General features: G+C 43.8%; 1 protein-coding gene across 2 annotated transcripts in view; it reads left to right on the plus strand.

Annotated features, from left to right (window-relative positions):
• The first annotated feature begins 47 nt into the window (after positions 1–47).
• Positions 48–12,931, plus strand: part of Filip1 (filamin A interacting protein 1) — a 150,970-nt gene continuing 138,086 nt past the window's right edge. For both annotated transcript variants that reach the window (XM_041679846.1, XM_041679845.1), the window contains exon 1: positions 48–358. The gene's annotated coding sequence lies outside the window, so the exon portion shown is untranslated. The remainder of the gene's footprint in view (positions 359–12,931) is intronic.

Genomic DNA, 12,931 nt, shown 5'->3' on the forward strand with positions numbered 1-12,931 from the left:
TCACCGCGCTGACAGTGTGCGGGAGCCGCAGGAGGAGAAACCTAATCTCAGAGCCCAACAACACCTAGCAACAGTTGAAAAAACTTTGAAACAAAAGTCGGGGTGGGAGATAGGCGGCTTCCAATTCCTGCTGATCCCGACTGTTGAAGGAGAAGCTGCAGCTACTCCGTGCCGTTTCCTGTATGACTTCAGCTACTGGCTAGTCCCAGCAGAGTGGGAAAAGCGTTTTCCCCAGTCTTCTTTTGGGCTGGCTAGTTTTCCGGGACCCACTCTTGGGCTGTGGGATAAACCACTGGGTTCGTCAAGGGATAAGCCCTCCGAGAAAGGATACTTCTTTGGTTAAAGGAGCCGCCAGCAGGTAAGACCCCCCCTTCACCCCAAGAATATATTTATCTGTTAAATCTGTTTCCACAAGAAAACGATTCGCTCCAATTCTACTTTGTCTCTTGTTCTGTGAAGGGAGAGCACGTGTAGGGATTTTAGAATCTGTGTGAATTATTAAAAAGAAATCAGAAACTTCTCTTTTTCACAGTTATACTGAGTTCCTTTTAAACACAGCATTCTGTGATGTCAAGCTAGCCCTGCTGAGTGAGTCGTGTTCTTGCAGGTAATAGGAATATGATGAACTCCTCTCACAGCCAGGGTGGCTAAACCACAGAGGGAACATTTCCTCGTGGGCGAAATAGCTTTTATTTATTGAAAATAGCCGAGCAGCTTGTGTGGTAACTGAGGAAAATCCTGTCTGGTGTCCCTGTTGCTGCGCTGTTGACCCGCTTCCTTGCTCCTTGCGCCGCTGGGGTTTGCCGGATTCTCTTGATGGCAGGGACACCTTGTGCTGGGTCTGACCTCATTTGCCTGCAGTTGCCCAAATGTATCTGACTCGGGCAAGATATGCCCGCTGCTGATTCACTGCTTGTGCAGCAGTTGAGCATTCAGGAGGATGTTGCGTTAATTAATTAAAGGGAGTGATTGCTTTTGTGCGGACACAGTGGATTCTGCTTTAAGAAACTTAGACCGAAGTTCTTAAGGGAAAAAAAATCCTTCCATAAGCTGCATGGGTGTAAGAGCGCATTTCGAGCAGTGTGAGGGAAGCTCGGTATCCTTTGAGGGTGTGTTGTCTCCCCGTTTGTGAGGTGACATGCGCCTTAATCAGAATTGCCTACAGTGGACAAGTTCACACCCAGTCTCTCAGCTTGTGGCTACAAATGGCTGATCTAATCAATACTGATTCCTGGTTGTCTATAGTTGGGGTTGAATTTGCCTAAGAAGATGAATTATTTCTTCAAATAATCCAGAGAGGTTGGATGTATAAACCTAAGGACAATGTCAAAGAAAGCCCTGAAGAACATTTTTTCAAAGAAATTATTTGAACAGTAGTCGTGGAGACTCACACCTATAATCCAGCACTAGGGGAGACTGAGGCAGGAAGATTGCTGTGAATTCAAAGCAAACCTCAGCTACATAGTAAGTTTTATCCCAGCCTGGGCTACAGAGTGAAACTCCTCCTTTAAAACAAGGCCAAACAAAACAGAAAACCCATTTGTGTCATGTGAAAAAAAGAATTTCCATTTGCCAGTTTGGAAATTTTTTTCTTTGACAAATGAGCATATGTAAGTCTTTTTGGTAAATGTTCCTATTCTAAGAATAGTCGATTGATGATCATACAGTTTGTGTTTAGGAAAAAGAAATAATGCTGTTATTTCAATCTACACCACGCTACATGGTTCTGATGATATGATTAGTTTGCAAAGTAAAAGAAGCTAATCCAATATAGTCAACATATACAAATAATAGTGAGTGTGCATGCTTGGCCTGCGGAAACCCGTGGTACTTTGCTGGAGATGAAATATCTTTGTCTTGGAAGACGTGTGAAAAGTCAGGACTAGATGCTCCGCATTTTTCTTGTTTAATCCCGGGAAGGGTCACATTGCTGGCTTCCACATACCTCAGGAAGGCCGGAATCTACCACTGGTTTGAGGCATTCGATTTTCTCTGGAGTCAGCAAGACAGCTTTTAGATAACAGCACAGGGCTTGACCCTGAGTGAAGGCCACGTCTGCTGAAGTGGAGTTTTGAGTATCATGAATTGTTTTCATGGTTCCAAGTTTCCCCTTGAGAATTAAGAGGTGCTAAGTTAAACCACGTGGTTGCCTCCACTGCCTGAACAAAAATCGCCCTCCATGAGTACACGGACCCATCCCCTGATTCAATCAAGTGTGTGTGTGTGTGTGTGTGTGTTTGTGTGTGTGTGTGTGTTTGTGTGTGTGTGCAGGCGCGCGTGCGCATGTGCCGTTTTGGAGTGGCCCCTCTTGCCTTTGGCTATAAAAGCATATAAGTGCCGTAGGACGCCATTGCTGTTCTCTTTGGCTCTTATCTGGATATGCTACCCACCCACTGTCAGCCTCATTACCATTCAGACCACACCGCTGGTGATCAAGTTTCTACTTGGTTGTGCTTGTCAGTCTACACTTTGGTTATCCAGGGGGGACTCCTTGTTGCTGCCAACCACTGAGACTGGGCATTTAAAAACCCTTCATCATCTGGCACCTACTTAACTTCTCCAGTTTCATTCCCACTACTCAACAGCAAAGTCCCTTGGCTTCGGGTACTTCAGGTTATGGACCATTCTTCAGACAAAAACAGTGGCTACTTTAAGACCTTGCCCCTCCTCGTGCCGTTCACCTTGTTTGGGACACACTCTGCTCCAGTAGAGACCGGTGTTTATCCTTTCAGATGCAGACTATCCCCTCCCATCTTCACAGAGATTCCGGAAGTGGCTCCTCAGTTTGGCCCCCACGAATGCTGTTTATGTTAGGGCTCTTCATGGTAGGTGTGGCCTCATTAAAGCTGGGATTGTTCTGTAAAATCTTCTGGGTAGTTCTGGAGCTTCTTGGTTCCGTGTACACTGAGGACAATCTAGTAACTTCTTAGGTTCCAGATTTCTAATGATGAGTATGTGAGGGGATGTATTAAATCAAGAAACCAACTAGAAGTATGGCTGATAGTGTTTTACCTAAAATTTTTCTCAATGAAAAAGCTTGATATTTTACTAATTTTAACTGTGTTTACACATCTGACTGTAGAGCTGTTATTGCATGCCTCACAAATGATACGAAAAAGACATGTATCCACCTCCTTCAGGTATGGGAACCCAGACTTCTAAACCTCTAAATTCTGTAACTCATAGTTTTTAAAATCATCTTTTAGGGACAAACTTCTTATATGGGTACATTTGGTCAGTTTATTTAAATCATGACTCTTTCTACTTATGAGTCATGAATTAAAATCTTGCCATGAACAACAAAACACTTAAAATATCATGGTCATTTTGGAGATCTTTTCCCTAGGTATAGAGAACACAGATGTTTGTTGGTGCTACTTTCAATCACCCATGAGACCTGCAGCCTGAGAGACAGCAAGAACATAAAAGGCCTTTGAGGCTATTTTCTCTGTGTTCACCAAAACAAAAGCATTCTCTTTATATTCTGAAGTGGGTTCCTACTGGGATTTGTGAAATCATTAATATATTCATTAAGCAATGGTCTCCTCATGGTTTATAGTTTTTAATTATGAAATGTTGGGGTCTATACATTCTAAGTATTATACATTGCGGTTTTCATTTTAGATGGACATTTCTCTTTAAAATACTTTTATTTTTATTGTGTGTGTGTGTGTGTGTGCGCGCGCGCAGGCGCTGGTGAGGTCAGATATAGAGCTCCATAGGAGTTAGAGTTGCAGGCCACCATGAGCTGCCTGACTCTGGAGCTCAGAATTGAACTCAGATCCAATGCAAGAGAAGTGGGTTATCTTCCCCAGGTTTATTTATTTTGGTTTATGTGTATGTGTTTGTATCTGTGTGACTGTGTGCCGTATGTGTTATGATGACTGAGAAGGCCAGAGATGGCATTTGATTCCATGGAGCCCTGAGCTGTACACCGTGATTACTGGGTGTTGGGAAATGAACTCTTCAAGAGCAGGGAGCACTTTTAACCACAGTGCCTTCTCTCCAGTTTTGTGAAGATTATTTAAAAATAAAAAAGATAATAAAAGGTATAATAGGTGCCTCAGACTTAGGTTAGGGTACTACAGAGTTTAATCCACACTTTACTTACTTCCCTAACTTTATGTTTTTAAATAGAAAGCCATGGGTCTGGTGGGCAAGCTTATGTTACTATAAACCTTAACAAAAATGCTCAAGAGAAAAGTCATGGGTAACAACTTAGAAAAATGATATAAAATCTACATTATAAATTAATTTATATGGTATTTTAATACTTGTCAACAAAATAAAAGATCAGCTAATGAAATAATATTTGTTCCCTTGAATCTGATAGAAGTTCTAGCAGTAAAGATAGAGTCATGGAAGAGGGGTCAAGGATATCAAGTAATAGACAAGGCTGGTGACCCGGACTCAGGTTTCAACTCGCTGTGGCCTTGGACAGATTCCCTGTGCTTTGGCTTCCTTACCTGAGTGTTACAGTGTTTTGTCGTCATTGTGTTGTTTGAAGATTAACCAGCTACTGGCATAGGCATGTGCTTGATATGTTGTCCAGTGCATTTAGTCTCAGCTCTACGGTCACACTTAATTGTGATTGTCTGTTCTAATCCTAGTTACACACAAAGTCCTCAGATGGTTCATAAACTGCTGCTCACCATTGTAAGCAAGAGAGGGTTCATTCTTTATGTCGGAATCCGGGTTGGGACCTCGTAGTGCTGCTGGGCGCCCTAAGCAGACAGTCTGAACAGCAGCCAATAATTGCAGATGGAATTTAGGCTGCAACCCTCACCCCCACCCCTGTTATCACTCAGCAGTCCTGTGTCTTCTAGAAGCATTACTAAAAAGGTTAAGAAATCACCCACAGGATAGGCTGTTCTTGTTTCTATATTTGCACTTGGAGATAAAATGTCTTTATACTTAGGGCTTGGCTGACTCTTCCCCAGCCAGCTACACTGGGTAATACAGAGCCATGCCGACTTCCATAGAGGGGATGATATTGAGTATATTATTCTCTACTTCTTCCCTCTGATGATTTGTTTTGTTTCACTAACTTAGTAACCGATAAAGTGAAAAGACCAAAAAAGGTCATCTCAGGCTAACATCATCCTTACCGAATAGAAATGAATTCCTGCTATTCATTGCTCTTAATCCTAGTCAGTCTTAAAAATGACAAGAAAATCAGCCACAAGACAAACAATAACGGTTTCACATCACAAAGATGCTTATGCATATGCTGTATACACCTAATTTAACAAAATATAGGAAGCATTCTGATGGGGGGGGGTTCTAAGTAGTTATAGTAGCAGTAAACTTTGTGTGGGTGACTACGGTTTAGACCTGTCGATTCTATCCCATTTCTGTAAGCTGACAAGAGGAGTCTGGAAGCTGAGTTTGAGAACTCTCATTCTCCAGTGAAAACCTGCTTGTGGAAAAGAAGAGAAGGAAGGATGGAGATAGATAGATAAATAGATAGATAGATAGATAGATAGATGATAGGAGAGAGAGAGAAAGAGAGAGAAGCCCTTTTTTTGGCTTTGCAGATTCACTGCAAAGGCTTTAAGACCAAAATATAGAAACTTCAGGCAAGCATACTGAAGTATATTATTTTTTCCTTAAATGGTCAGTTTTACTCTTTCCCTAGTAAGAAAGAGAAAGGCTGTTGGCAGAGAGCAACTGTCTCTGGTAGTAGCTGGGGCAGTTTGATTTCAAAGGCCAGGCATCCTTGTGGCAGAACTCAGGAGGAAAGTCAAACATGAATTGAGTTGTTTTACTGTTAAACCTCTGATTGACAACGCGAGAAACTCTGGACCGAGATGAGACTACTCCAGCACCCCATGCTCCCCATCCCTGAGGGCCTTGTTTAAGCCACCATGACACCAAGGCATGGGGTAAATTTGTGTCGCTTTTCCTTTTTGGGAAATGGTGTCAGTGTGCAATACTGGGTGATTTATATGTTTCTGGGGCCGGTGAAAGACAAACCAAAGGATATTTTAAAGCTAGGACAGAATTTATCTCAAGTAATTTGCCTTTAATGGAGCCCTTAAGGTGAAGGATTTTTCTGGGTTGAGTTTCTCTTTGGCTCAACATGGTGAAAATCATGCTTCCTACTTTGTGGCTGAGGATTTTAAATGTCTACGCTTAGGAATAGTTGGTCTTTCTTTGATCGTCATTGTCAGTGTGCTCCTCCCAGGTATGACATATAAATCATCTACCCCTTACTTTTGTAAAGAAAATCCATAGAAAAGCCATGGAATGAACATAGGAGGACTGGCTAAACACGTTCTTTAAAATAGTAATTTTCTAAAGATCTGACACCAGAAGATGATTTGATTGAGAGCAGTAGATTGCTGACGTCACCAACACAATCAGGTTATGGCTAACTTATCTTGTGTATCTGCAAGACTTTCGCAAACATACCCCCCCCACACACACACACAGACGCTCATGAGTCACAGGCAATACAGTAATAGGGATAAATTAACTTTCTTTTTCTTTAATACACTTATGTCTCAACTAACTCACTTTCGAGCTTTCTGCTTGGGCTGGAGCGCTACAGAACAACAGGAAAGGAAGAGGCATTGCTGAGTTCATAATGCTATTTCAGTGTGGCAGTAGACGCACATGAGGAAATGACACCCAGGGCCTGCGTCTGGAGCCTGCAGTTACTGTGACGACAACACACACTAAAATGAAAACAAAGATGGCCTGGCTCCCCAGCCCAGCCAGCAGGTTCTGCCAGCCTCACCGTTTCCCTCATTATTCTATAAGTCTTGAAAAGCGACACCGGAGGCATTCAGGGCTCTCTGGGCTCCATTAGCTGTTAGGTAAGGGACCCACGCATGAAGAGCAGCCTGGTATTTGGATCATGTAAGCTTGGTGTTCACATGCTGTCTCTTTAGGCATCGTCTGCTGGTTTGGGCACCACCAAACGGAATGCTTGATTCGCAACCTGTTGCTTGTTCTGCTGGCTGTGTTTGTGGTGTTTACTCCTTAGGGTGTTCCCCAACCTTGTTAAGACATTCTGACCTTCAAAACTCTGCCCATTCAACAGACCATTACCCAGCATAACAGGAATTTACCAGGAACTTGGACACTTAAGCCCCAAGTCTTGATACATAATATAAAGATATCAATAGCTGTATGTATTTCCATTTACATACAATTGTGTGTAATATATGCAAATGATGTTAATAACAGCCAGTCTACACTCCAGTGCTTTGTGCTAGGCGGTATGCCAGCCTATCCTGTAAATGACTTTATTTTCTTCTCATAGCAACTCTATGATGACACCCTTCATTGGAGTTTGAACTCAGGGCCTCAACATACTAGAAAAATGATCTACCACTTTTAGCCCTATCTCATAGATTAGGAAAATAAGATTTCTACAAGCTAATTAATTTGTCCAGTGGCAGATATAAAATCCAAAGTCAGGGGATTTGACCATTTTTATGCCTTATTCTCAACCTTATTTTCTTTTTGAAATGCAGGAAGTGGCTCAAGGAGTAATCCCTGCCCCCAGTAGCTGAGTCGTGTTTAAGGGAGAGTATAGACTTCAACACTAAGGGCTCCGCTGTGCCTGTGGATACAGAAGGCTCACCAAAGGCAAAGAATAAACAGACTGAATGGACTTTTCCCAGGGTTCCCAAAAGGCCTCAATGGCCAGTGAAGTCTGACAACCCAGCAAGATGTAGAAGAGCTGGGGCCCAGAGTGCAGTACCAAGTCTAGTGACTGATTGCTTTTCAAGACATTTTGGGTGAAGGGTGTCAACTGGCAGTGGGCTGTCCCATCAAAACCAAAGACAAAACAAAGTAGAATGGAGCAGAGAGGCCTCTGTAGTTTAAAAACAATTACCTGACAGTTTTCAACATTTTTCTTTTTGTGAGACAGGGTCTCACTATGTAGCCCAGGCTGGCCTTGAGCTAGCGGCTCTCTTGCCTCAATTTCCTGAGTGCTGGAATTAAAGGTTTGACTACCATGCCTACATATGTACATGTGTATACACACACACACACACACACACACACACACACACACACGCACGCACGCAGTGTATAGCTGAGATTTGGCTACTGTGTAGCACTGCCAAGACATTTTGCTGGATACTCTTTTCATTCTTTTATCTCTTTAACACAAGAGTTACATAATGCTAACTATCTGGATGTTCAGAAATGGGAAAGTTTTAGATTCTGTTCACCAGTTGGCATTTACCTCCTGGATTGTCTGAAATAAAAGGAGAATTGTTTGAAAAGGGGAACAGTTATAATATAAAGGATATTTATTTTTATTATTTTGATTTATGTATATATGTATACACTTGTATGCTGGTATGTTCATGTGACTTCAGGTGCCCATGGGAGCTCCAGGTGTTGTAACTCCCTGCAGCTGGAGTTACAGGCCGTTGTAAGCAGCTCTATTTGAGTGCTGGGAACTGAATTCAGGTCCTTTGCAAGTGCAATAAGTACTCCTAACCACTGAGTCTTCTCTCTGTGTCTCTAATAACATTTTGATGGAGTATATAGTGCTTTGCTTTTTCTTACGCCAGAGTCTGTAAGTAGTTTATTTTCCCAGTGAATCAAATAATTCCCCCAAAGAGAATGTCTCAAATAGAATGAAGATGCATAGTAGAATTAATTTTTGCCTTCCGAGAAATTCTGTAAGTTGAAAGCAGTGTCTTGGCAACTATGTTAGCATAGCTGAGTGCCTCCTCTCAGTATTTTCTTGGCTGATGCACAGGACTTGCACTGTGCCTTATAGGCTGTATGTCCTCCTGAAGCAAAGCTGCGGCTTCCTTTGCGGCATAGACCTGTTTCATACAGAGCAACGGAGGCAAAATGGTGAGATAGTGATTGATTTCATCAAGGCTTTCTGCTTCATTTGTAGATTCCCTTAAAGTAAATTCAGGATTCCCCCTTAGTCCTCCCTGCCTTTAAGTTAAAAGACCTAATATTGTCAAAGGAGGAGAATACTTAGTCTTCTATCTGTTGGAGATAAAGGGCTTGACTGGGTGGCTTCCAGAAGCTTTTCCCTGTCAGTCAATTACCCTAACTTTCTTTTGGCAACAAAACTGAGTGATAATTTCCATACTGTCTTTAGTGAATGTCTCTTAAGTGGAAGATATGAGCGATTTATCATACTTACTTAAGAGTGACTGAGATTTCTGTAAGAGCTGCTAATTTTCTCAGCACTCTGTGCCTGGTCAGATAGCAAGTAGGAATGGGGTTTTGAGTTTTACACTGTCAGTGGTTTTGTAGACTGGGGCCATCTCTCCCAAGATACAGAGGAGCATGGGTACCTGTAGACTCACTTCAAGTAGGACCGGCACAGCCTCCAGTTGGGTGGGTATTAACGCTCTTGTATTACTTATGCTCTGTCCCTGTGAAGAAATACCTACAGAATCACCTTAACAGAGGAGAGGTTTTCTTTGGTCCACAGTTTCGGAAGGAGCAGTTCATCATAGCCGTGAAGGCATGGCCGTCACAGTGGCTTGGTCAGTGGCAGTGGGAGCTTATAACATGGTAGAGCAAGCTGCTGAGCACTCAATCTGGAAACCAAAAGTAGATACCACCTTCAGGGTGCAGCCCCAGCAACCCTCTCCTGCCAGTGAAGCCACAGCCCCAAGGTTCCAGGCACCCAAGACAGGACTAGCAGTAGCACCTGGAGACCAAGTCTTCATGCAGGCCATTTTGCATCCCAGTGGTAACAGGACCCTATGAATCTGAGTCTCTTGGGAGTACTCCAAGAATATAAGTGCCTAGACTATGGCCCCAGAGGTTCTGATTCAAACTGATCTGTGTGGAGGCTTTCAGGTGACTATAATTTGTGTTCCTGTGTTAGAACCAGTTATCTAAAAGCATCTGGAGGGGAAGTCACTTGGCAGAAGCTTCCAAGTCCTCCCAAGGTTGAATTGGAACGGGAACAGAGCTTACCCAGGGCTTGTTAGTGGGCACTACCCATACCTCCTAGTGGTTGCATTTCTGTCTTCGGTGAACTGACCCCAGGATCATATCTTGACTTAGTTTTTAGGGTCTGGACTCGAGATCAGTAACAGCTTCCTGGTTCATTTTTGTGATCGCATCTCAGTTCTATGGAAGTGGCACAGAGGTAGGCTAGATTCAGAGCAAGGACCGGAACTCAAAGCCTTCAAGTCCTAGTGTATTCCTCTCTATCACACAGGTCTAGGAAACATTCTAGCAGCTAGCAATTATTGATGCCTTCTGTAAAGTAGGTGGATGAGATAGGTACTCACATACACTGATTCCACCCATAAAGGAGGCTGAGGGGATTGCATCTGCCTCGCTCCCCAGAGCTAGCAGGTGGCAGGTCTGAAAGCAGTCCAGGCACTCCCCAGCCTGTGCTCGTCCACTCTTAATCCCTCTGCTATTTTGGAGCTTGCTCTGAGAGTATAAGGTGTAACCGCAGCTGCTCCCTGTTTTAGTGTCAGAGTCTGGTGGCAGCTGGCTTCGGTGCGGTTAGCTCTCACGCCTGGGATTTTGCTTGACTAGGGATGAAGTCTGTGTCTTGCCTTCTTTTTTTCCCAGTGAGTAATCTGGTTAGGGCATCCCCATTGCCTTCAAGACTTCTCCCAGTGGCTTTGCTCCTTAGATCCAGCCTTTCCTTCTTTGGAGGTCTGTGCAATTCTTCATGTCTTTCTCATGGGAGTGTGTTCCCGTTACTTTGCCAGTTGTTCTAACCACACATTTGAGTCCTGTGTAGATCCTTGGCATTTCTGTGCCTCGTGAGTCTGGCTTGTCCCTTCCTTTCTGCCTAAGAGTCCTCGGCCTGTGCTTCCATACCACTCCCCAGCTTCTCAGACACAGTCCACAACAACAGGAAGGGATTAATCAGTTCCCTTCTATAGCAGCAGGTGCATTGGGAGCAAGCTGCTCCGCCATGTGAAACCGACAGGTCAGTGGGTCAATCCAGTCTGAAGAGCTTGGAAAATCAGCGTTTCTAGGTAGTACATGTGGAACTAATTTGTAATGGATTCTATAAGTTTCAAGTTCCACGGAGCAGGCTTTTGAATACCTGTAAGAAAATTTATAAACATTACCTGGCTAACTGAACCTTTCTTGAGCTAAAAATCAACGACACACTTTATTTCATAAATTTCTCTAAACAAGAGAAACCAAATAGGAAGCAAGAGATTATTGTGATTATTTTATAATAAACAAATAAATGCTAAAATAGGCTCAATTATGATTTGAGACTGGTTTTAGAATCATCTACGAGTATTGAACAAGTGCTTGTTAAATTGAACTCATTAAATATCATGAACTTGAGAAAGTATTCCCGATCAGTTTTTCTTATTGAAAGACTCTGCCTCCTTACCCATCCCAAACCAGGAAGATAATAAAATAGCCCAGTGGCTCCGGGCCTTTCTCCTGCTTCTCACCCTAGTGATGACATTATTGCCTTTTCTAAACAGTAAACTAAAATCGACCAACACTCTCTGAGCAGCTGATGTGACCAAGGTGAGTAAGGGTGGCTGTCTCTCTGATCACCGAGGTACAGACGCATTTCTGGTAGCCAGCTAGAATGCTATTTGGCATACCTTCATACCACAACCCAAGCCTCAACCCAGGCTTAATGGCAACTGTTTGCTCCTCATCTTTTCACACGAGCTCATGAAAAATCCCCACAACCAGGCTTCTCCTGTAGTCATTAGCTGGAAGGGCTCTCATCCTCAGAAATCTATTTTGGAGGTCAGATTGCTCCACTCCCCTACAAGTGGTGAAGCAACAGCTGCCGTTGAATGAATGTCCGCGCTGACAGTTCCAGCTGATGGATACCACCGAGTCCCCCCACCCGTGTGTGCACGCTCCCTGGGTCGCTCCCAGAGGAAACGCGGAGCGGACTTGCTTGATCTTGCCTTCTCTGCTACAGCTTATCCCCCCACCCCCACCCCGTTGCATCACTTCCTCCAGATTTTAACAATGCCGTAATGTACATCAGTGTTCCCAGCTTCCAGGGAAGAAAGTCCCAGGGCACACATGTGTTCCTGGTGATGCACTGTGGTGGCCTCTTACCAAGACAAGCACGTGGAACTCTGAGCTCAAACAGAAGACACGACAAGGGTGGGGAACAGCCAGATGAAAGTGGCTTGTGGTTTCTCAGAGAGTGAAGAATTTTGTCCGTTTGAAAACAAATTAGACAAAAGACAGAGCTCTTATTTACCGCGCAGTGCTAATGAAAGACTACAGTTGGACGCCTAGCTGGATTACATCTCATTTCAGTTTGCTTTTGGACATTTTCACAGGAGTTGGATTTCTCTCCATAGAGAGGCGTCTCTATTACTGTGTGAGATTTCAAAGGATTTGGGTTATGTGAGAGCAAGTGATTGTAGAGGGGGGTCTGCTCCACCAGTTCCTGTTGAAGAACGTGTCCTGGGGTTCAGTTAGACTCCTGTAGTCAGAAAGGAGGCTAGATTGACGCTGAGCTGGGAGCATGACAGATGGAACACGGGATCCCAGTGGCAAGGTGCTGAACGGTAAACAGTGGTCTCAAGTAGCGGCTGGCCTACGTGGGTGTGACGCGCTTATGGGTGGAGCACAGTTCTGAGTTCTTAGAGCGTGTGGGAAAGCCTATCAGAAGGAGCAGGAAGGAGGGTTGGGTGGCGGGATTCAGGAGCAATGGAGCTGTGGAGGAGAGGCAATCCCAGAAACTGTGAAGTGCCGCTACTTGAATGCAGTGTCAAAGCAGCTGGGTGATACCAAGTCCAAGAACAGAATGGAAGATCGTCGCGTCTCTTGCTTCATTCAGAAGGCATCTCACTCAGAAACACATATTTGCTAAGGCTCGTGTGTGAGGCACTGTCTTTGTTACTTCCTCGTTGCTATAATAAAATACCCTGACCATGGTAGCTTAGGGGTCAAAGGATGTATTTTGGCTTATTTTTAGGAGATAAAGACCATCATGACAGGGAAAATGTGGCAA

Source organism: Microtus oregoni, unplaced genomic scaffold (genome assembly GCF_018167655.1).
Source record: "Microtus oregoni isolate MIOR12 unplaced genomic scaffold, Mior012 000032F_ref0000030, whole genome shotgun sequence".
Classification (NCBI taxonomy): Eukaryota; Metazoa; Chordata; class Mammalia; order Rodentia; family Cricetidae; genus Microtus; species Microtus oregoni.